The following is a 24,153-nucleotide window of genomic DNA, read 5'->3' as shown; positions in this document are numbered from 1 at the left end:
CATAACACTGTGAAGGATGGAAATTCCAGAACACTTAATCGTGCTCATGAGAAATCTTTACATAGATCAAGAGGCAGTTGTACGGACAGAACAAGGGGATACTGATTGGTTTAAAATCAGGAAAAGTGTGCGTCAGGGTTGTATTCTTTCACCATACCCATTCAATTTGTATGCTGAGCAAATAATACAAGAAGCTGGCCTATATGAAGAAGAATGGACCATCAGGATTGGAGAAAGACTCATTAACAGCCTGCGTTATGCAGATGACACAACCTTGCTTGCTAAAAGTGAAGAGGACTTGAAGCACTTACTAATGAAGATCAAAGACCACAGCCTTCAGTATGGATTGCACCTCAATATAAAAAAAACAGAAATTCTCACAAGTGGACCAATGAGCAAAATCACAATAAAAGGAGAAAAGATTGAAGTTGTCAAGGATTTAATTTGACTAGGATCCAAAATCAACAGCCATGGAAGAAGCAGTCAAGAAATCCAAAGACGCATTCCATTGGGTAAATCTGCTGCAACGGAGCTCTTCAAAGCGTTGAAGAGCAAAGATGTCACCTTGAAGACTAAGGTGTGCCTGACCCAAGCCATGGTATTTTCAATGGCATCATATGCATGTGAAAGCTAGACAATGAATAAGGAAGACCGAAGAAGAATTGACACATTTGAATTGTGGTGTTGAGAAGAATATTGAATATACCACGGACTGCCAAAAGAATGAACAAATCTGTCTTGCAAGAAGTACAACCAGAATGCTCCTTAGAAGCAAGAATGTCGAGACTGCATCTTCCATACTTTGGACAGGTTGTCAGGAGGGATCAGTCCCTGGAGAAGGACATCATGTTTGCAGAGTACAGAGTCAGTGGAAAAGAGGAAGACCCTCAACGAGGTGGATTGACACAGTGGCTGCAACAATGAGCTCAAGCATAACAATGATTGTGAGGATGGCTCAGGACCAGGCAGAGTTTCGTTCTGCTGTGCATAGGGTCGCTGTGAGTCGGAACTGATTTGACAGCACCTAACAACAACAACAATCTTAATGGAATTGGATCTCCAGGCCTTTTCTTCCATGGTACTGCTGGGAGGGTCAAACCTCCAACCTTTAGGTTAGCAGTCAAGTGCAAATCATTTGAACCACCTAGGGAGGGACCTTATATAAATAATAATTATCATTAATTCTGTCTGTATAGGGTCATTATGAGTCAGAATCTACTTGGCAGCAGCGGGTTTGCTTTTTTGTGTGTGTGCTCTGTCAAGATGCCATGCTATGTACTTGTGCTAAAATTGTATGTATTGGAGTCCCTGGGTGGCCCAAACGGTTAAGCACTCAACTACTAGCCAAAAGGTTGGCAGTTCTAACCCACCCAGAGGCGTCTCAGACAACTGGCCTGGCAATCTACTTCTGAAAGACCACAGCCTTAAAAACCCTATGGAGCGATTCTATTCTGCACACATGAGGTCACCATGAGTTGGAGTTGCTAACAATGACAATAAAAATATACATATGTACATTTAATTAATATATATGCATATATAATTTTATTTTAATTCTTGCCTGAACCCTATGAGGTAGATTCTGTTATTCCTGTTTTACAGATGAGGAAACTGAGGCAAGACAGGTTAAAGAACAAGTCCAAAGTCGTAATGCAAGGGAGATGATGAATTTTAATTTATCCATTTTCTATTTTTAGGCTCGTTAAGAACGATTTCAAATGTATTCAAATATATAAAAAATGAAGCTCCATATACCAACCCATCACCCAGTTTCATTATTTATCAGTTCATGATAAATCAGTTTCATTTATACCCTGACCTGTATTTCATCTATACCCCCACCAACATTGATCCACGCCATGCTTTATAGAAAAATCCTGCATATTGTATCACATTTCTTTGATCATTTTAGTATCTATCTCTAAAAGTTGACTTTTCAAAACACAGCCACAATGCTTTTATCGCATCTAAAAATTAACAATAATTCCATTGAGTATCTAATGTGTGTTCAGATTGCCGATTTTCTCATTTATCTTACGGTTTGTTTGATTTTGAATCCACCTAATGGCCACACATTGTAATTGGTCGATGTGTCCTTTACATCTCTGTTTTGTCACTTGTAGTTTATTGTTAAAGAAATCAAGTTTTTTTTTTCTACAGAGATTTTCATACTATGAATTTTGCTTATTACAATCTTGTGATGGACTTAATATGTTCTTCTCTCCTTTTGACTTCTTATAAATTTTTTATTGTGTCTAGAGGGCAGTATCTGTTTTAATCTAGTAAGCAAGAAAAAAATGTTTTTCCACTTCTTTTGAAAGTGGTGTGAAACGTGAAAAATGCACTGTACTTCAAGGGAGACTGATGGGATAATTTTTCTCTTTTTCAAAGAAAAGGAAACTTTAGTTATGAAATCAGGTGGGAGTGTTTTAAAGGAGCCAGCTTGGAGGGCCCTGGACTGTAGAACCTGCCTCTCATTGGCTGGAAGTAGACGGGGATGAGGTCCAGCGCAGCAGTGGACACAGATTCCAGAAGGTCTGAACAGGGGCCAGCCAGACAAACAACTCTTATGCATACTAAGTAGTGCTAAGTGAAGTGGGTCAAGGGACTAGGTTCAGAGCTTCTTTGTATTGCACATAATACATACCTAATATCTACCTATATCTTTTCTTTTAAAGAAATATTCATGACAGTGGGTCAGGATGCCTCCTTGTGAGTGCCACTGTTTTGACTTTCTCTTCCTGTATTCAGAAGGCCTCACCCTCTAGATCAGATTGCAAAGAGGCAGCCCCTAGGGTTATGACAGGTCTGTATACAGACTTTCTTTGGCATGCAGTTCTTTCTGTTAGTTTTTTTTTTTTAACCGAGTCAGACCCTGGCCTAGGGATACTTGAGCAACCTTGCAATGGAGATATTGTTTGCAAGATCAGAAGCTCTGTGATGTGGGCTGTTATAAAAACTAAACCCACTGCCCTCGAATCGATTTTGACTCAGGGTGACTGTCTTAGTCACATAGAGCTGCTATAACAGAAATACCACAAGTGGATGGCTTCAACAAACAGAAGTTTATTCTCTCACAGTTTAGGAAGCTAGAAGCCCAACTTAGGGTGTCAGCTCCAGAGGAAGGCCTTCTCTTCTCTGTTGGTTCTAGTGGAAGGTCCTTGTCAACTATCTTCCCTTGGTCTAAGAGATTTTCTGTGCAGGAACCTCGAGCCAAAAGATGCGCTGTGCTCCCAGCACTGCTTTCTTGGTGGTAGGAGATTCCCGTGTCTCTAGGCTCACTTCTCTCTTTTATATCTCAAAAGAGATTGACCTAAAACACAACCTAATCTTGTAGATTGAGTCCTGCCTCATTAACATAGCTGCTACTAATCCTACCTCATTAAAATCACAGAGTTAGGATTCACAACACACAGGAAAATCACATCAGATGCCAAAATTGTGGACAATCACACAATACTGGGAACCATGAACTAGCCAAGTTGACACACATTTTTGGGGGACACAATTCAGTCCATAACAGTGACTAATTTTCAGAGAACACATGAAGAGGGAGAGGACTGTAAGAAAGTAGCAGGGGCTAGAACCTGATGTTGGCCGTTAGCAATCTCCCTATTCACAGGGGCTGGATTAGCCTCAGCTGTCGTGATCGCTGTGAATACTTCACTTCCCCAGCTTCCCACCCAGAAAAATACATTAAAAAAAAATGGTGCCCTGTATTATGGCTCTTTGTGCACTGGCCTGTCCATATTTAACAAGCTTGTAGTCTGATTTGGATGAGACTCATGGGTAAAGGGACAAAATTCCAATCTTTGGATAACCTTGCAGGACCCCCACTTAACTTGAGAGAAGCCTTGGGTTTGCAACATCACTTTCCTTCATCTCTCTCCTACACAATTCGTTTTCACTGAGGGGCACTGAAACCCGGAGTGAAATGACACATCATTGGGTTTGCACCTTTTTTTTAAAAAAAAAAACTCTTTTTTATCCACACTCATTTTCACTACGCTTTTGTCATCTACGTGTGTTTACATTTGCAGCCCATATCTAGATAAAATCTCTGATATTGAATGAACCTCACCCGGCTACAATGTTCGCAGTCCCTCTAGGGTCAGATGAATTGCCTTCATTTTACTAAGCACCCCTAAACAAAAACAAGCAAGCCCATTGCCCTGAATCGATTCTGACTGTTAATGACCCTATAGGACAGAGTAGAACTGCCCCATAGGGTTTCCAAGGAGTGGCTGGTGTATTCGAACTGCTGACCTCTTGGTTAGCAGCCGAATGCTTACCCACTGGCGCCACCAGGGCTCCAAATCAAATCCATTGCCATGAAGTCAATTCTGACTCATAGCGACCCATACGATTTGTCATAATATCTGGCTCCCAAACACCTTAGAATTTTATAAGAAGGGCTGTGTCCCCTGCAGATCTAGCCAGCTAGTCAAGGCTCAATATGGCCATCTTCTGCAGTTCCTGATTGTCCCAAACCGAGGAAAGGAAATGTGCCTTGTGAAATAAACCATACATCAAATCCAAGTAAAAACTCTTTTGCCTGAGTAAAATGAGTTAGTACCTCCTTTCTCTCTTCATAGCTGCATAGAGTAGTGACTCCTATGTGTTGAAAGCAGCTGGTTTCCTAAGTTACTCTTCTCGTTCTCTGCTCCATTTGGCTTCCTGTCATCACTGGTACATTATCATGCAGTGCGTGGAACACAAGGGTTAATTTCTATGACAGCTAATAGAGATTTACCAAATCAAAAGAGAAAGCCAGTAAGTGTTAGGAACTCAAAAAGAACAACAGACCAAGTGCTCTTGTGACGCTTGAAAATTATGGAAAGGACTGTTCAACTGTTCAATAGCAACTGCCTAACTAAATCTCTTCATTGTACACAGAAGGAAACACAAGTTCAGAGAAATTAAGCAACTTGTTTAAGGTCAATAATTTGTAAAATAAACACTAAAAAGTTAGTTTATTGTTCTTTCTGACTATTACGCAATACTGGCAGTCTCTAGGTTTTAAAGTAGATCTGTCCCTAAGTCTGTCTTTAAGTCAAATTTGTGGGTAAGTTGGAATAGGTACATAGTTCTTATTTAGGGTCAATTACTCAAATGTTTGTCTTAGTGTATAATATATATTTTACCTTTCTACGCATATAAAACACTTAAGAAACACTTCCAAACCGAGCAATGTTTCCATGAGTGCTGCAAAGTAGTGCATGTATTCATTATTTCGAACCATTGTATTTAACTCAAAATTGTGGTCTTAAAAAAAAAAAAATTTTTTTTTTTTTATAGCAGTCTTTTAAGTATTAGTTGTCTGTAAGCTGGATGTTTGTAATTCGGGGACTGCCTGTACTAGATTTCATTGTAACCCACTAGAATATGATCTCCATAAAGGCAGGAATCATGTCTGTCTTGATAACTAATGTTCTGTTATGACTAACAAATAAGCTACACTTGAGTTTCTCCAACTGGTATACATAGCCTGGATACACGAAATCATGGGGGGGAAAAAACATGTATAGTTTCATGACATGTCAATTCCGATTTGTTTTTTGTGCAGATTACTTTATGCATTAGAGCTAATAATTTAAATTTTTACCTTTAGGTTAATTCACATTGTGGAATGAATGGTAAATTCACGTAAATTTTAAAAATAAAATGAGAATATATCAAAGTCATTACATGCTCATAGCAGAACTTTGACCTACACCCCAGAGGGTCTAGTTTTGCTAGATCTTCCAATTTTTATAAATACCTTACCATAAATGTGATGACTGAATTTTAAATATTGAAAACTAACACAGAGTTTTGTAAGAACAAAGCATATCCTTGTACCTGAGCACCTGTTTCACCTGTTGTAACACCTGAGAAAAAATATACTTCCTGGATAGGACCAGATAGGTGTTGGTGGCCATGGTGACTGTCATTCCAGCCCTGGGTGCTTTTCAGCTTCAAACTGGCCAGAGCTCAGGAGGCAAAGGGTGAATGAAGGCAAGAGACCTGATAGGTTAGTACAAATTCTCCCCGCCTCACATCTCCCTCTGTGGGCAGCTTCTAAATGAGAGCAATAAATTTAGGTACTTCTTAAAAAAAATCATAATCATGTCATGAAGAGACAGTAGCCAAGGGGGTGGGGTGGAATAATATGATGAGTATTTAAAAATCTAATCTTCTGTACAAGAAGTTATTAGTATGATTACGGAAATGAATCTAAATTAAATTGTATATTCTACCTCACTGAATAATGATATTCTTTTTGAGAAAAATCAGTGGAAGGTAATTTCATATTACAAGTTGATGAAACCATATGACATGATAATGAATGCATAAATGAATGAACGATTCTGAAATATTCACAACTCCTTAGTAGAATCACCCATTACGTTTGAAGACAATTAGATCATTTTCCACCACATCAAAACTTAATACGTTTTGTCGTTGCCTTTTTATGTTTTTATTTTTTTCATGGTCTACTTTTTTTTTTGCACCTGAGTTGTTTCAAACTATTCTAATGAATAGAAGACAGTATGCTTTTAATGAGTGATATGTCTAGACGTTCTGTACGAATTGAACTGAGGTTCCCCCACCTGTGCTGACACAGCCCCTGCCTCCTCCCGTCTATGACAGTCTCGCCCCAGGAGCCCTTCCTCACGTTGAGGTTTCTGTAGGGCTCCTGCAGGTGCCCATCTCACTGTGGTATCTTTCAGAGCACAGAAATACACAGCTGAGTCCCTGAGCTGTGAGGCTGTGATGGTGAGGCTGATGAATCTGGCTTCTTTCTGGAAGTTCAGAGAATACCGACCCTCCGTTGCATTCTGCTTATTATAAGACTCTTGACGAACCAGGAAAATCATTTCCCCACTTGGTGGTTGTTTGTACCAAAATAAAGCATAATTAGTATCTTGGGCTTTATACACACAGTCCAAGGTCACAGCCTTCTTCTCCACAACAGAAGTTGCTGGCTGGTCTTGAGTTACCTCCTGGGCCATGGTGGATCCTGTAGGATAGAGAAAAGAAGTGGAGTGATCCCTTATTTGTAACCATGAGGGTGTAAGGGATGAACTGAGTTAGGACCCAAGGCTTTGCTTCCCCTGCCCATTGCCCCACCCTCCTAAACCCTATTAGACAATGACAGTCTGCCTCTCCTACAAACGTGGGAGCTGAGAGGAGCCTGAGTCCTGTGTTTGTGGCATCCTTACCAAGACAGATGGAGGCTATGACTGCCCTCAGCAGGCTGGGGAGAAGCATGCTGGTAGCTCTTCTTTTCGTGAAATGTCCGGCGTTCTCTCTCAAATCCAGACCTTAATGCTGCAGCCTGTGCTTGAGAGAGTAAGGAAAGATACTAGGCTGTGTGATGCTTCTGCCCCCATACAAGAAATACAGTTTCCAGATATGACAGCTTGCCTGTGTCTTGTCACATGCTTCCTGTGTAGGGAGGAGATTCTAGACTGTCCTGAGCCTCTATTTTGTCTCATTATAACTTACTGGACCATGATTTTGCCTAAAAATAACATGAGTAAAATTGAATCATGCTCAGTCAATTCTTTTTTGATGGAAAGTGTAAGGCTTTTGTGGAACACACTGTATTATTAACTGTGCAGAGTATGTGGGATCACAGTTAGGCACCTTTTGGTCTTCTGTATGTCTTCTTTTTTCCAGGGAGAATCAAGGTGAAAAATAGCCACAGGGTTTTGACTTTAACAGGAAGATAAAACTTTTACTGTCAATCATTATACACTTTTGTTCCTACGTTACTAGTCATGAAATCCAGTGAAAGGTACACAAGAAAATTTTGTTATCAGTAAGTGATATCGCATCATGCCTCCTGAATCACAAAATCTGTCAAGTGTGTATCAACATCAAGTGTCGTTTTTGTTAGGTGCCATCGAGTAGGCTCCAACTCTTAGTGGCCCTATGTACAACTGAACTAAACACTCCCAAGTTCTGCGCCATACTCACAACCATTGCTATGGTTGAGTCAATTGTTGCAGACGCTGTGTCAGTGTCAGAGAGCAACAGGGAAAAAACCCATAAATGTGTGTGGGTGTGTGTGTACACACATATACATGCTCATGTAAACAAAATCAGGAAATTTAGCTCAATACCCAAGTACAGAAATTTCTGTTATAATTCGATATATGTGTTCCTGAAAATCTTGCTTTTCCAAAGCACAAAATGATGTGGTAAATTGGAATAGAGAAAAATAATCAAAATAAATACAACTTGGTAACCAGAAAAAACAATAGAAATTCTATTAAAAATACTAGCACAGTTCAATCTTCACTGGCATTTATCCCTCACATCATAGTCAGTAACTCTTTGCAGCTTTAAACATTGGAACTTGTGTTTCACCCCTCTAAACGTAAAGATCCATGAGGGCTTTAATTTCCAATGAGACCAGGTTCATCAAAATTTAAAAAGTTATTGTTCTACATAAAATCCATATTTTTGACACTGAAAAGGAAATATCTTCAGTCTTTATCTGCACTTTCTACTTCAACAGGTAGCTTAATCCTGAAAGGGTTAGAAATTCTTGAAGCCACTGAAGCAAACACTCCTTACGCTAAAGCTGAGACCTTTTTTGTTTTTATTTTTTTGTAGTGAGAAACATGTTCCTAATATTTCCTTGGCTTGTCACAAATTACTAATGTGTTTGGAAAACTCACAGAGAATCAACCGAATCTCCACATTGTATTGACGTCATAACTGTGTCCACTAATATGTAAAAACTAATTTGGGTTAGAGAGATATGCATTGTGGCAGAACAGAAAATGTTGTGTCCTATACTCTCAATGAGTAAATGTATTTGCAATGCTAAGTGTTCTAGTTTGTATTTGGAGAATGTAGTCTCCATTTCTATGGCGAATACCCCTATGTCTCCTACTTTCAGTCACTGTAGCTTAGCTGCGGCTCCCAGAATAGTCAGGCTATTCAGTCAGAGAGCATCTGTGGCGCAGTGGATCACTTTTGTCTGGTCTTTCTCACCATAATCTTCCAACTTCCACCAAATGATGAGGTGGGACCAAGCTAATAAGGTACACGGAACCCTAACATGGGAATTGCTTAGGTTTGCCATTACGCTAAGCATAAAAGATAGTCAATTCCAGAACAGAAGGAGAATCACACCACCACCAAGGAAGAAGACCCAAGAGCAGAGTATACCCTTTGGACACAGGGTTCCTGCACTGAGAAGCTCCTGGAACCAGAAGGCTGAAAGAGAGCGAGAGCTGTAACACTGAAGACGGTGAGAAGTGGTAGCAGGAGAGACCAGCAGGAGAGACCAGCAAGAGTAACCGGCAGGAGATGATATGGTGGGCTTCCATGCCCACAGAGCCAGAAATCTGAGTGCCTTTAGGCAGGAGGCTCACTGGCAGAGTACAGTGCCCCTGAGCTCTTGGTGGAGCTACAGCTGAGGGCCTTAGGGCCCAAACTTACTGGAGGACTAGGGTGCCTCTGGGCACTTACCCAAAGAGCTAAAAGAGCTTTGTAACACTTGCCTGACCAGGTCAGAGGCCAAGGGCCAGAGAAAGGTGTGCCTGTGAGCACAGCTGAAAAGAGCCTGTCTTGATGGAAGAACTGTAATCTGTCGCTTTCTTCTTAACCACATAACTGTGTGTATTGTGTGTGAGTTCTGTGTGGCCATTGCAATGAATTATCGAGCACACCAGACAAGTAAAGAGTACCATGGGAGGGACAGTTGGAATCAGAATTGGCAAAGATAATGGGAAGAGGAGGTATGACTGACCTCTGCCTCATAGGAATCAGCCCTAGACTGTTGATCTTGATTCTCCTTCCCACTTGTGAAGTTAGAGGAGGTCAGACGCTGTCCCCACACCATTTTTACAGCATCTGAACAAGTTTTTGTTTTTAATTCTAACTCAAAATGTAATAGAGTTAAAAATAACAGGACTTCTGTACAAGACATGTTCATAACAGCATTATTCATAATATCCAAAAAGTGGAAACAATCCAAATGTCCATAGCTGATGAATGAATAAATAAAATGCAGAATACCTATACAATGGAATATTATTCAGTCTAAGAAGGAATGAAGTTCTGATACGTATGCTACATCAGTGAAGCTTGAAAACATTACACCAAGTGAAGGAAGTCAGACACAAAAGGCCAAATATTATATGATTCCATTTACACGAAAACTACAGAACAGGCATAGACCCAGAAAGTAGATTTGTGGCTGCCAGGGACTAGAGGGAGTGAGGAATGGGGAGCGATTCCTCATGGGGACACGGTTTCTTTTGAGGGTGAGGATAAAAATGTCCTGGAGTTAGGGAGTGGTGATGGTTGCACAACTCTATGTATATACTAAAAACCACCGGATCGTATACTTTAAAAGGGTCAGATTTATGGTATATGAATTATATCTCAATAAAGCTGTTATTAAAAAACAATAGAGTTTGAAATACATAAAATAGTATAGGTAGTGAATGACTCAATTGCTGGGGTGGAAACGGAAATGGGGGCAAGAGAGCCTGCCAATATCTAGATAAACTGAAACCATTATAATATTTCCGTCTTAAAGTTGAAGATGAGGAAGATACTCTATGGGATCCCAGAGACAGATTTACCAAAAGCAAGTTGGGCTTATCTTTTAGGATCCCTATTAGCAGTTCTGGAAACCCTGGTGGAGTAGTGGTTAAGAGCCGTGGCTGCTAACCAAAAGGTCAGCAGTTTGATTCCACCGCAGGTGCTCCTTGGGGAAGTTCAACTCTGTCTTATAGGGTTGCTATGAGTCAGAATCGACTTGACCGCAATGGTTTGGTTTTTTTTATTAGCAGTTCTACTCTGTCCTATAGGGTTGGCATGAGTTGCAGTTGACTCATTGGCAATGGGTTTATTAACACAGAGTAGGAAAAAGATGTGGTTGGCTGCTTCCCCAAAGATTACAATCTTGGAAGTCCTATAAGGCAGTTCTACTCTGTCCTAGGGTTGCCAGGAGTTGGAATTGACAGTAGTAGATTGGATTTGGTTTTTGTTTTTTAAATTAGAATTAGCCTGGGCCTTTTCCAAGAAAGGCCCTGGTAGGGACTCCAGCAATTTGTATTTGTCATTTCATTTTCTTTTCCTTAAAGAGGAGTCCTAAAACCATAAAAGTTTCAGGCCCTATAAAACCTGCAACTCTACTTACCAAGCTTACAAAATCACAGCAGGTGGATAAAGAAGAAACAAAGCTCACAGGATTCCTAAATATTAGTAAACGTTCTCTTGGTGAGCTACATCCCCTGAGTATCACAGGGAAAGGCCCAATTACTCTTTTCTATTTTTTTTTATGCCCCTTTGGTGTTGATAAGGATTGGATTTTTTATCCTTTTAGGGGTTCCAGCCAACAAGAGTCCATGGCCACTCTCCTTTTCTTACAAACGGACACCTGAGTCCTTTGGCTGCTGAATTTGACACACTTCAGAAGGAACACAGACATAAAGGCAATGATAAAAATGATAGGTTACATTATTGTTACTTGTCAATGAGTGCTCTCTGACTCATGGTGATGACAAGCAAAACATAAGGAAATACTGCCTAGTCCTGTGGCATCTTAATGATCGTTGGCATGTTTCAGTTCTTTGTTGCAGCCATTGTGTAGTGTCTTACAACCAAGGGGACTCATCTTCCAGCACTACCTCGGGCAATATTCTGTGGTGATACATACGGTTTTCAATGGCTAATTTTCAGAAGGTCCCGGGCCTTTCTTCCCAATCTGTCTTAGTCTGGAAGTTCTGCTGAAACCTTCCACCATGGGTGATCCTGCTGTTATTTGAAATACTAGTGACCTAACTTCCAAGCATCATAGCAACACGCAAGCTACCATAGTATGACCAACTGACAGATGGGCAGTGGTAGCTTACACAATTATAGTCATATCCAGAATTCATTTCCAGAATCTAGAATTTCTTACTCAATTCCAGAATCCAGATCATTATATAAGTCAAAACAAAGAGCTGCTGTGGTGGCGGCAAGATCAGCATGGAGGTGAATCAGCATAGTGTGAGAAAGACATGCTATGGACACAAACTATACTGACTGGGCTGTTTTGACACTGCAATGCCTTTGATATAAGGAAAATCTCTAGTCAGAAACCTCTCATTATAGAACTTCCTGAAACAGCAACATTTCTAGAGCAGCCACAAAGGCAGGAAATTTGAGAGAAAACAGAATAAAGTCCCCAGTTGCTGGAAATGGAGCTTCTGCAGTCGAAACTCAACATGACATACAATCCTGATCCAAACTGCAAAAACAAGGGACTAGATGCAAAGTCATACATTAGTCCATGAACTGTTGCCCCTGGAAGTCTTTATTAGTAAGGTATGAAATATTGCAGCATGTACCTACTGAAATGTCGTAGCAGAGTTCATATCATTTCCCAGAAATATCTGACCTCTGGGGGAGAGAGGAGACGTCTGGGCTGAACGGACAGGCATTTCTGAAGAACAGGGCTTGAGTTCCTCTTTACAGTACCCCTCCCTCAATTATTCTCTGTAGAGTAATCCAAAAACTCCAAGGTTCCTTGCTCTGTGGCATCAGAGCTACAAGTATTTTGAGGATGTTCCCAGCACAGAACACTGTCTGGAGAGAAAATAATACCCCCTTCCAGGGCTCCCCACATCCAGGCCTTCCTGTGCTCAGAGCTTATGCTCAGCTCCCTGTCACTCAGTTCCTGTCACTATGTCACTCAGAACACAATAGTACACAGCCACGTATGATATTTGAACTGAGGGATTCTTCAGGTGGAAGGAGCTGTCACTCTTAACGTGGTTGGCCTGAAAACCTCTGCTGTCAGCCTTCCAGCTTTCTGATGAGCTCTTCAGGAGGAACTCAGGTGCTTTGTTGAGATACAGGACATACCAGAAAAGGAAAGCTGAATAGCTGGTCTGGTAAGTGCAGTTCTGGGTCAGAGGTGCCCCCTCGAGGAGGGTCACAGAACCTTCTGCCTGGGTCACTGAGTCTCCATTGGTGCCTCCTAAAAAAGTAAACACTTTATTATACTCACATTTTAAAAGGAGCATGCCAAGTCTGGAAGAGGTTAAAGGACATCTTCAAATCAAAGGATAGAGCATCTTCAAAGTTTTCAATATTGTTACTTACTGAATATCAACAAGATCACAGGCCCTGAGCAGGAAACAGAGAACATGGTTGGCTGAGAAGCAGGTGTACCTTTTGTTCTGAGATAAACCAAAACAGAGAAGCCTGTTCTACTTTCTTCATTCTTTGGTGGAATCTTTTAGAAACTCTTTGCTCGTGTGTTAGTCAAGACTAACTACCCTACAAGATAATACCACATGCTGTGGCAAAGAGAGATGTGCTCAGAAATGAACAATGATTTGTGTCAAATCACCTCCAGAAGACAGCAGCACCCTCTTTAGTTTCCACGCAGTACCTGCAGCTGCTTTTATCTTTGAATTCGATCTTATTTAGGCTGGAGTGGAGGATCCCTTGTGGTGCGGTGGTTAATCATTCAGCTGCAGACTAAAAGGTCAGTGGCTTGAATTCACCAGCCCGCTTTGCACTGCTGTAAGGATTTACAGCCTTGAAAACCCTATGGGGTAGTTCTACTCTGTCCTAAAGAGTTACTATGAGTAGGAATCAACACGAGGGCAGTGGGTTTGGGTTTTTTTAATGCTAGAATTAAATCCTAGATACCCAAATTGTAGATATAGAAGGGAAATGAGTGTCAGGGTGAGTGGTAGGGCTCCAGGAAGGAAACACCAAACACTTTCTTTGCAGACTTCCCAGCGGTGCCTGGCGCCAAGGCAGAGGGTAATTCTCCTGCCACTCTAAGGTGCAGGGCCATATGGCTCACCTAAGTCTCCTCACTCCCAGCATCTACCGTCTCTTCGCACCCAGCATTAAGCCAGTTTTAGGCACCTTAGGTTACATTAAGTGCATAAAACAGAATGTTCTGAGATCTCCTTTTGGCTTATTCCCTACTGGTTTCCTGGAACCAGGAACTGAGCCCTTCTGTTTCGAGTGTTCTCATTTCTCTCTCCTATCTTTTTTTATCCTTTGCCTGGATAAATCCGATTCATTCTTTAAGAATCAATTTACATGCCACCTCCTTGTGAAAACATTCACCCATCTCACCAGGCTGAGTAAGGTTGTTGTCCTTATGACATCATAGTAGAAACACTTGTGTCCTGTTTTTTAAACTAGCCTTGGGGTTTCTAAGCTCAGGAACTTAGTTTTAATTAGTCTTGGTTGCCCATTTTCCAAAATATACAGATCTTTAGCTCATAGTAGGTGCTCAGAAAATACTTGTAGAATGAGTGAGTAAATGAATGAATGGACACCTGTGTGAAATTATCTCCTTGTGAAGTACAGTCTGGGTGAGAGGATATGTCTTAGGTCCCTGGTGGGAATAGCTTTTTCCAGAGGGAAGTTCCAGGACCCAGATAACAGGTGTATTTCATAATTTGTTTCAGCATTTCTCAAAATTGGATAAGGTACAGTTCTTCTTAAAAGGATCCACTCCCATGTTGGCTATTTTTTACTACGATGGTGAGTTACTATACATAAAAGTAAAATTAGGTATAAGCTTCTTAGGGTCATAGGTCTTACCAATTGTCGAACCAAACAAAGAAAATGAGTGCAAAAACTATAAATTGATAGTATTCAAATTAAAAATTATGTGAGTGAGCTTCTTTTGCTGGAAGGAGTTAGCTTAGATTTATTAGAAAAAAAATGTGAATGGGTATAGTTAAGCAATGACTTGATTAAAGCGATCTGGAGCTTTATGTACCATAATCTGAGTTCTTCTGATTAGTAATTACTAGTACCATTATTTCTCCTTTTCAAAAAATCTTAAGTCCTTATCACACAATTTTATTATTTAGTGAAGCACCCAAAATTTCAGCAATAAAAAATATATACTATGTGCATACTGCTACTCTTACATCTAATGAATTGATAATTCAAATACTGAATGTGAGCAATACAGCCCCTTTCAATGGGTAAAGGGTAGTGGCTATGGGTAGCACACATTCTTTGGAGTTTGGCCTGTCTATATTGTTGTTGTTAGATCCTGTCATGTCAGAGCCATCCTATGTACAACACAATGAAGTGGGCCCAGTGCAGTGCCATCCTCACAACTGTTGCTATGTTTTAGCCTGTTGTTGTAGCCACTGTGTCAATCCATCTCTCTGAGAACCTCCTCTTTTTCACTGACCCTCTACTTTACCAAGCGTGATGTCCTTCTCCAGGGACTGGTCCCTCCTGATAACATGGCTGAAGTACATGAGAAGAGGTCTCACCACCCTTGCTTCTAAAAAGCATTCGGACTGTAATACTTCTGAGACAGATTTGCTTGTTCTTTTGGCAGTTCATGGTGTATTCAATATTCTTCATCAACACCATAATTCAAAAGCATCAATTCTTCCTTATCCATCATTTACCTTTCACATAAATATGAGGCATCCAAAAATTCCATGGAGCACCTTTGTCCTCAAAATGCCATCATTGCTTTTTAACACTTTAAACGGACATTTTGCCGCAGATTTGCCCAATGCAATACATCATTTGATTTCTTGACTGTCACTTCCATGGGCATTGGTTGGGGATCCAAGTAAAATAAAATCGTTGACAACTTCAATATTTTCTCTGCTTATCACGGTATAGCTGATTTGACCAGTTGTGAGGATTTTTGTTTTCTTCATGTTGAGTATAATCTATACTGAAAGCTATAGTCCGTGTTCTTCACCAGAAAGTGCTTCAAGTCCTCTTTACTTTCAGCAAGCACGGCTGTGTCATCTGCATATGGCAGGTCGTTAATGAGTCTTACTCCAATTTTGATGCTAAGTTCTTCATATAGTCCAGTTTCTCTGATTATTTCCTCATCATATAGACTGAATAAGTCTGGTGAAAGGATACAAACCTGACACACATCTTTCCTGACTTTAAACCATCCAGTATCCCCTTGTTCTGTTCTAATGACTGCTTCTTGATCTATGTACACATACCTCATAAGTACAATTAAGTGTTCTGGAATTCCCATTCTCTGCAATATTATCCATAATTTGTTATGATCCACTCGACCGAATGCCTTAGCATTGTCAATAAAACACAGGTAAACATCTTTCTGGTATTCTCTGCTTTCCGCCTAGATCCATCTGACATCAACAATGATATCCCTTGTTTCATGTCCTCTTCTGGATACAGCTTGAATTTATGGAAATTCCCTGTTGATGTATCTCTGCAACCATTTTTGAAATACCTTCAGCAAAATTTTGCTTGGGCATGATATCAATCATATTGATTGATAATTTCCACATTCTGTTGGATCACCTTACTTTGGAATGGGCACTAATATGGATCTCTTCCAGACGGTTGGTCAGGTAGCTGTCTTCCAAATTTCCTGCTATACACAAGTGAACGCTCCCAGCATTGTATCTGTTTGTTGAAACATCTCAATTGGTATTCCACCAATTCCTGGAGCCTTGTGTTTTGCCAATACCTTCAGTGCAACTTGGACTTCTTTCTTCAATGCCATTGGTTCTTGATCATAGGGTACCTCCTGAAATGGTTGAACATTGGCCAATTCTTTTTGGTACAATGACTCTCTGTTCCTTTTATTTTCTTTTGATGTCTCCTGTGTCATTCAATATTTTGCCCATAGAATCCTTCAATATTGCACCTCGAGTCTTGAATTTTTTCTTTAGTTCTTTCAGCTTGAGAAATGCTGAGCACATTCTTCCTTTTTGGTTTTTCTAACTCCATCTCTTTGTGTATTTCATTACAGTACTTTCCCTTCTCGAGCTGCCCTTTGAAATCTTCAGTTCTTTTACTTCATCCTTTCTTCCACTAACTTTGGCTACCCTATGTTCAAGAGCAAGTTTCAAAGTCTCTTCTGACGCCCATTTTGGTCTTTTCTTTCTTTACTGTCTTCTTAATGAGATTTTGCTTTCCTTCTGTATGATGTCCGTGATGTCATCCCACAACTCATCTGGTCCTCAGTCATTACTGTGCAATGCTTCAGAATTATTCTTGAGATGATTTCTAAATTCAGGTGGAATTTACTCAAGGTCGTACTTTGGCTCTCATGAAGTTGTTTTAATTTTCTTCACCTTCAAACTGAACTTGCATGTGAGCAATTCATATCCTGTTCCACAGTCTGCCCCTGGCCTCCTTCTGATTGATGATATTTAGTGTCTCCATCGTCATTTTCCACAGATGTAGTAGATTTGATTCTTGTGTGTTCCCTCTGGCAAGGTCCATTTGTATAGTCACAGTTTAAGTTGTTGAAAAAAGGCACTTCCAGTGAATAAGTCATTGGTCTTGCAAATTCTATCATGTGTTTTCCAACATCATTTCTATCCCCTATGCTATATTTTCCAACTACTGATCCTTCTTTTTCTTTTACAGCTTTCACATTCCAATCACGAATAATTATCAATGCATCTTGACTGCATGTTTGATCAATTTCAGGCTGCAGAAGTTGGTAAAAATCTTCAATGTCTTCATCTTTGGCATTAATGGTTGGTGTGTAATTTTAAATAATAGTCATATTAGCTGACTTTTCTTGTAGGCAAATGGATATTATCCTATCATTGACAGCACTGCATTTCAGGATGGATCTTGAAATGTTCTTCTTGACAGTGAATGCAACACCATTCCTCTTCAATTTGTCTTTCCTTGCTTAGTAGACAGTGTGATTGTCTGATTCAAAATGGCCAATACCAGTCCATTTCAGCTCACTGATGCCTAGGATATTGATCTTTATGCATTCCATTTCTTTTTTGATGACTTCCAATTTTTGTTAATTTACACTTCATACATTCCACATTCTGATTCTTAATGGATGTTTGCAGCTGTTTCTTCTCATCTGGAGTCATGCCACGTCAGCAAATGAATGTCCGGGATGCTGTACTCCATTCATGTCATTAAGGTCGACTGTACTTTGAGGAAGCAGCTCTTTCCCAGTCATCTTCTGAGTGCCTTTCAACCTGAGAGGCTCATCTTCTGGCACTATATCAGACAATGTTCCACTGCTATTCATAAGGGTTTCACTGGCCTTTTTTTTTTTTTTTTTTGAAGTAGATCGCCAGTTCCTTCTTCCAAATCTGTCTTAGTCTGGAAGCTCCCCTGAAACCTGTCCACCATTGGTGACCTTGTTGGTATTTGAAATACCAATGGCATAGCTTCAAGCATCACAGCAACATGCAACCCACCACAGTATGACAAACTGACAGACAAGTCATGGCCTGTCTGTATTACTGTGAACTATATCACAACCAAAATTTTATGAACACTTTTCTCCATTTAAACAAATGTGATGCCTTTATTTGTAGAGTGCCATTATTCTATGGGCACATAATTATGGAAAAAAAAATGTAGAAAAAATTACTCAAACTCAGGCCTCAAAAACCAAGGGGAGTATTCAGTTATAAGGTAGTCATACACATCTTTGGAACTATGACCTTATTTCTTGTTCTTGTTGTTATTGTTGTCATCATAAAGAAAACTCCAAATCTAAAAATTCTCATGTAATTCCTATACTTCAGAGGTTAGCAAATTTTTTTTTCATAAAGGGCCAAATGGTAAATGTTTTAGGCTTTGCAAGTCTATTGCAGTTATTCAACTCTGCTGTTAAAGTGCAAAAACAACCATAATTGATGCATAAATGAATGGGAATGACTGTTTTCCAATAAAAGTTTATTTACAGAAATAGGTGGCAGGCTAGCTTTGACCCCTAGGCTGTCATTTGCTGACCCCTGCTATGTCCCAAGAATTTATTCACCTACCTCCAAGTATCCATGGACTGCTGTCTGAGAAACTCAGCTTCATTTTCTTGTTTCTTCACTAAAAGATTATGATAACTCTTTGAGCAGTCTAAAAATAAAGACTTATATTTTAAAAGTCAATAAATAGAAATGAGGATGGAGATTCGATGATCCTAATGATTAGGATCATAACAAATTACAGATAACACTGCAAAGAATGGGAATTCCAGAAAGATTAAAAGTGCTCATGCGGAATCTGTATATAGACCAAGAGGCAGAACAAGGGGATACTGCATGGTTTAAAATCAGAAAACGTGTGTATCAGGGTTGTATCCTTTCACTATACTTAATCAATCTGAACTCCGAGCAAATACTCCAAGATGTTAGACTATATGAAGAACGCAACATCAGGATAGGAGGAAGGTTTGTTAACAACTTGCAAATGCAGATGACATAGCCTTGCTTGATGAAAATGAAGAGGTCTTGAAACACTTACTACTGAAGATCAAAGACATGAAGCCAAACCACAGCCTTCAGTATGGATTATACCTTAACATAAAGAAAACAAAAATCCTCACAACTGGACCAATAAGCAACATCATGATAACTGGAGAAAAGGCTAATATTGTCAAGATTTTTATTTTACTTGCATCCACAATCAATTCCCATGGAAGCAGCAGTCAAGAAATCAAATGACATATTGCATTGGGCAAATCTGCAGTAAAAGAATGCTTTAAAGTGTTAAAAAGCAAAGATGTAACCTTGAAGAGCAAATTGTACCTGACCCAAGCCATGGTACTTTCAATTACCTCATATGCATGTGAAAGCTAGACAATGAATAAGGAAGACCAAAAAAGATCTGATGCCTTTGAATTCTGGTATTGGCAAAGAATATTGTATGTACCATGAACTGCCAGAAGAATGAACAAATCTGTCTTGGAAGAAGTACAAACAGAATGCTCCTTAGAAGCAAGGATGGTGAGACTTTGTCTCACATATTTTGGATAGGTTATGAGGAGGGATCAGTTCCTGGGGAAGGACATCATATTTGGTAAAGAAGAAGGTCATCAAAAAAGAGGAAGACCCTCAACAGGATGGATTGACACAGCGGTCAATGACGGTCTCAAACATAGCAACTACTATGAGGATGGTGCTGGCCTGGGCTCTGTTTTGTTCTGTTGTACATAGGGTGGCTATAAGATGTGACTAAGACACTTTGGTGTTGAGGATTCAGGGTGAGAAACACAGATATTATTCCTTTAATTAAGGACCACACACAATAGTAGTGTACACAGTTACTAACCAGAGAAAGAAAGGAGAAATTTAAAGTCTGAAAACTCAGAGATCCATGATGGAATTTCCTTCAGTTACTGACTCTTGAACAGATGTACAAGAATGAGTGTATATTTACTAGTTTCTACTCTTTTTAGGGGAGGAAAAAGTTTTCAGGAAAAATAAAATGTAAATTAAAACTATTAGGTAAAGCTTCTGAAAATGATTGGCTCAGCTAGAATATACCCACTTGTCCTTCGAAATTCTCCTTCTTTCTCCCTGGAAGCTGTATAACTTAGATGGATCTCTAATAGTTTCTAGAAAGCATAAAAACAATATTGACATATGAAAGATGAAAAACAATAAGCTGGAAAATCCCTGGATCTCTGATAATATGTTGAAGTCACGATACCAGCCCCAAGTACACAGCACAGAGCTTCTTTACGAGAGAGGAAAATAAGCTCCATCTTGTGAAAGACATTAGTATTTGAGTTTTCTGTAACATGAAGCTAAACCATTCTCTAACAGATACAGCAGATGCAGACAATGTTCATTAAAAATACAAATTCCTGGGACCCTTCCTCTGAGGCAGATGGAATAAACTGGAATAGCGTCTAATAATGCAGATCTTCCAAGGGGTTCCAGATGATTCTGAGATGATTCTGACACAGGTGATGTTGACGGTTGAAGGTCTGCTGCTTGGGAATCACTGCCTCTGTCCAGCCTTTCTCCTGCCCTCCTCCACCTTTTCACAAGCATGCACATAAAAATAAATGTCCTACTTTTCTCCACAAAACATTTTCAGTAGTATCGTAACTGTCCAGAAAACTACCTTTGGCATTTATCTTACTAGAAACAAGAATAAATGGATGGAATACTCCTGTACATTTGGTAGTAGAAGTACCCTCTTTCAAAAAATATTTCAGAATCTGGTAATGGAGAAAATACATTTCTCACTTGAACGGGGCAACGTTATGACTTTCTTATAAATTCTCGTTCTACTAATGGAGAACTTGAGGCTTGGAAGTCACACAATTAATAAGTGGCAGAGTCAGATTCAGATCTTTGTCTCTATTGGCCCAGAGTTCAAGTCCTTTCCACAACACGATATTCCCACTTCTCAGCTGTAAAATGAAAGGTTTGGTTGAAAGAATCCTGAGACCCCTTCCAATTCCAATGGCTGATGAATTCCAATACTGTTTCCTGCAGAGGAATGTAAGAATCATATCATGCACATCAAAGACTCATCTAGGACTTGAGTGGCTGCAAGTAAAATACTGAGCACTCCCTCCTCGTCCTCAGTGACTCTCCAGCACTTACTTCTTTAACTGAGAAAATTACTCTGAAGGATCTTTTGGGCTCATCAATCCAAATACTTCACCTTCGGTTACGACGTGTCTATGGTTATATACCTAGCACTAGCAGAACTGAACTTGCATTTTAGTTTTTCACTCTAAACTTAGTGCCCTTTGCCCCAGTCCAAGGTGCTTCCAAAAAAATCACAGATTTGAGAGGGCTCTCGCTTTATGTTGCCAGTTGTTGGTAGACTCTCCTTTGTGGGAAGGTGTAACCACCAACTCTACCTACTGTTAGGGGGTCTAAGCAGCAGCTCAGACAGGTTTGTGTAAAAGCTGCAGGTGTCTGCTAAACAGTGTGTATCCAGAGCACAGAAGTAAGTAGCAGTGTCTGCAGCCTGGGAAGCGGTGATGAACAGGAAACTGATTTTGGTGGAGGTATCTACTGTGACTCTTAGTCTTCCATTAGGTTTCTCTTTCTCATTTGAAAGAATTAAAATTTGTAGGACAAGGCCTCTACCTGGATCTTGTCTATACCACTGTAAGTTGCCTAAAGTAGTTTTATAGCTGCAGTTCATGGTGACATTTTCACCCTCCTGGCTGTGCAGAGCCTCAGGAGTCTGTTCTACTTGGCTGTTCACTCCTAGGCAGAAACACAAGGCAGAAAGACCACGAGTCAGTTCTTGCATATTCAATTTCTAGTGTTTACATTTTCTTCCCTAATCCTCAGGTATATTTCCGAATTAACAGGAAGACTTTATCCCACATCTTGTGGACTCTGAACTTTGGTCTCCCTCTTCCCATCACCAAGGGCCCCCAACTTACTGGCCAGTTGAAGCCATAGAATCACCAAAGACATTCCAAGGAGTTTCTCCATTCTTCTTCCTTGTTGGGCTCTGAAATGGAGCCAAGTTTCTCAGTGAAAACAGCCTCTTCTCTAGCTCTTCTGTCCTCCCGGAGAGAACTTCAGGTTTCTTACCTAGCCAATCAGAGACAAGCTCCATTTTTCCCTTGAATACAAACACATGTTGATTTCAAACCAAGGTCACTCTGAGGAGAGAGAGGCACTGCCATCTTGTGGTAGCAACATCATCGGGCTAATTGAACATTCTCTGGAATGGTGAGGACTGTATGGAAATGATTCAGAAGAAACTAAGTGGCTATATTTTCTGCTTGTGATGAACTCTACTGTTGTTCCCTATCATGTGCTTGGAAAGACTCCAAGAGCTCCAGATAATACAAAACCCCAGGACAGTAATGTTATTTGCTACTATTTATTTAAGCCTTATCATGTATCAGGCACTGTACATGTCAAGGGTTAAAAAAATCTTTTTCTAAGGATTTTTCTTTTTTTCTGTCAAGTCGATTCCAACTCATGACAACCCATGTGTATCTGAGTAGAACTGTGTTCCCTAGGGTTTTCAGTGGCTGATTTTTTGGAAGTAGGTTGTCAGGTCTGTCTTCCAAGGCACCTCTAGGTGTACTTATACCTCTGACCTTTCAGTTTGCAGTGAAAGCATTAACTGTTTGCATCACTCAGGGACATTACATGCATCATTTTATTTAACCAATCACAAATATCAGAACCATTGAGTTACAACTTTGTATATAGAAAGAGGTTGACTTCAAGGGATAGGCTTACATGATGGGGTGGGGTGGGGGCTGGAAAGTCCAAAATCCAAGGGTCAGATGACACACTGGAGATTGATCCAGCCTTGCATCCCAAGATCCCTATGTCATGTGACAGGAAGAGTACAGAATAGAGACAGAGAGCAAATTCTGCCATCATATCTATTTATAGCCTAGAGGCGGACCACACCCTAAGGAACTCTCCTATCAATTTATGGATTACTTTACATTAGATTACTTTATGGAAAGGGATTACATTACATTGAATTAGATTATATTATGGCACAGGAACTAGTCTTAGTGTTAGGCCAAACCACTGAGAATCATAGCCTGCCAAGCTGGCATCTAAAATTAACCATTACAAGATCTTTTAATATTCTGTGTGGTAAAATGGGAAGTACACATGAAGCACATCTGAAGTATACTAAGTATGATAGTTGTCTTCAGAAAAAGCACAGGTACAGTTGTTTGAGTTGCAAGCTGAACTACCTGCTTTCTCCTGGTATTCCACTTTTTACTTTAAAGTAAGACTGACAGAAAAGAAGACTTGGATGTCTGGAAAACACTTTCTTCAATATAAAAGAAAGAAGCTTCCATTTCAAGGAATACAATTGGCATTTTTTTTTTTTTTTTTTACTGCCAAATATAAAACAGGAGCTTCCAGATGAAAATTGGAATGTTTTGAAAACTTGTATCCCCTGCCATGGACTTGACACTTTCCCAATTCTTAAAGATTTCCCTGATAAGATTGGTGGAGAGGAGACACCCTTACAGCCCAGTAATGAAGTCACTCTTGAGGTTCACCCTTCAGCCAAAGATTAGACAGGCCCATAAAACAAAATGAGACCAAATGGGTGTACCAGCCCAGGGACAAAGACGAGAAGGCAGGAAGGATCAGGAAATCTAGTAATGAGGAACACAAAGTTGAGAAGGGGAGAGTGTTGACCTGTCATGGGGTTGGCAATAAATGTCACAAAACAATATGCATACTAATTGTTTAATGAGAAACCAGTTTGCTCTGTAAACCTACATCCAAAGTACAATTTAAAAAATAATAAAAAGATTGGTGGGGAGGTGGGGCAGAGACAGTGGAGTACTCAGATGCTTCCAGTGATCCCTCTTACAACAGAGACCCGAACAAACAAGTGAAACAATTATATTTATGACAAGCTAGGAACTCTGGACATCAAAGTCAAGTGTAGAAAATGGATTGAGTGGCAGAGTGA

The sequence above is a fragment of the Loxodonta africana genome, chromosome 10, assembly GCF_030014295.1.
Source record: "Loxodonta africana isolate mLoxAfr1 chromosome 10, mLoxAfr1.hap2, whole genome shotgun sequence".
Taxonomy (NCBI): domain Eukaryota; kingdom Metazoa; phylum Chordata; class Mammalia; order Proboscidea; family Elephantidae; genus Loxodonta; species Loxodonta africana.
Note: the sequence above shows the minus strand (reverse complement) of the source record.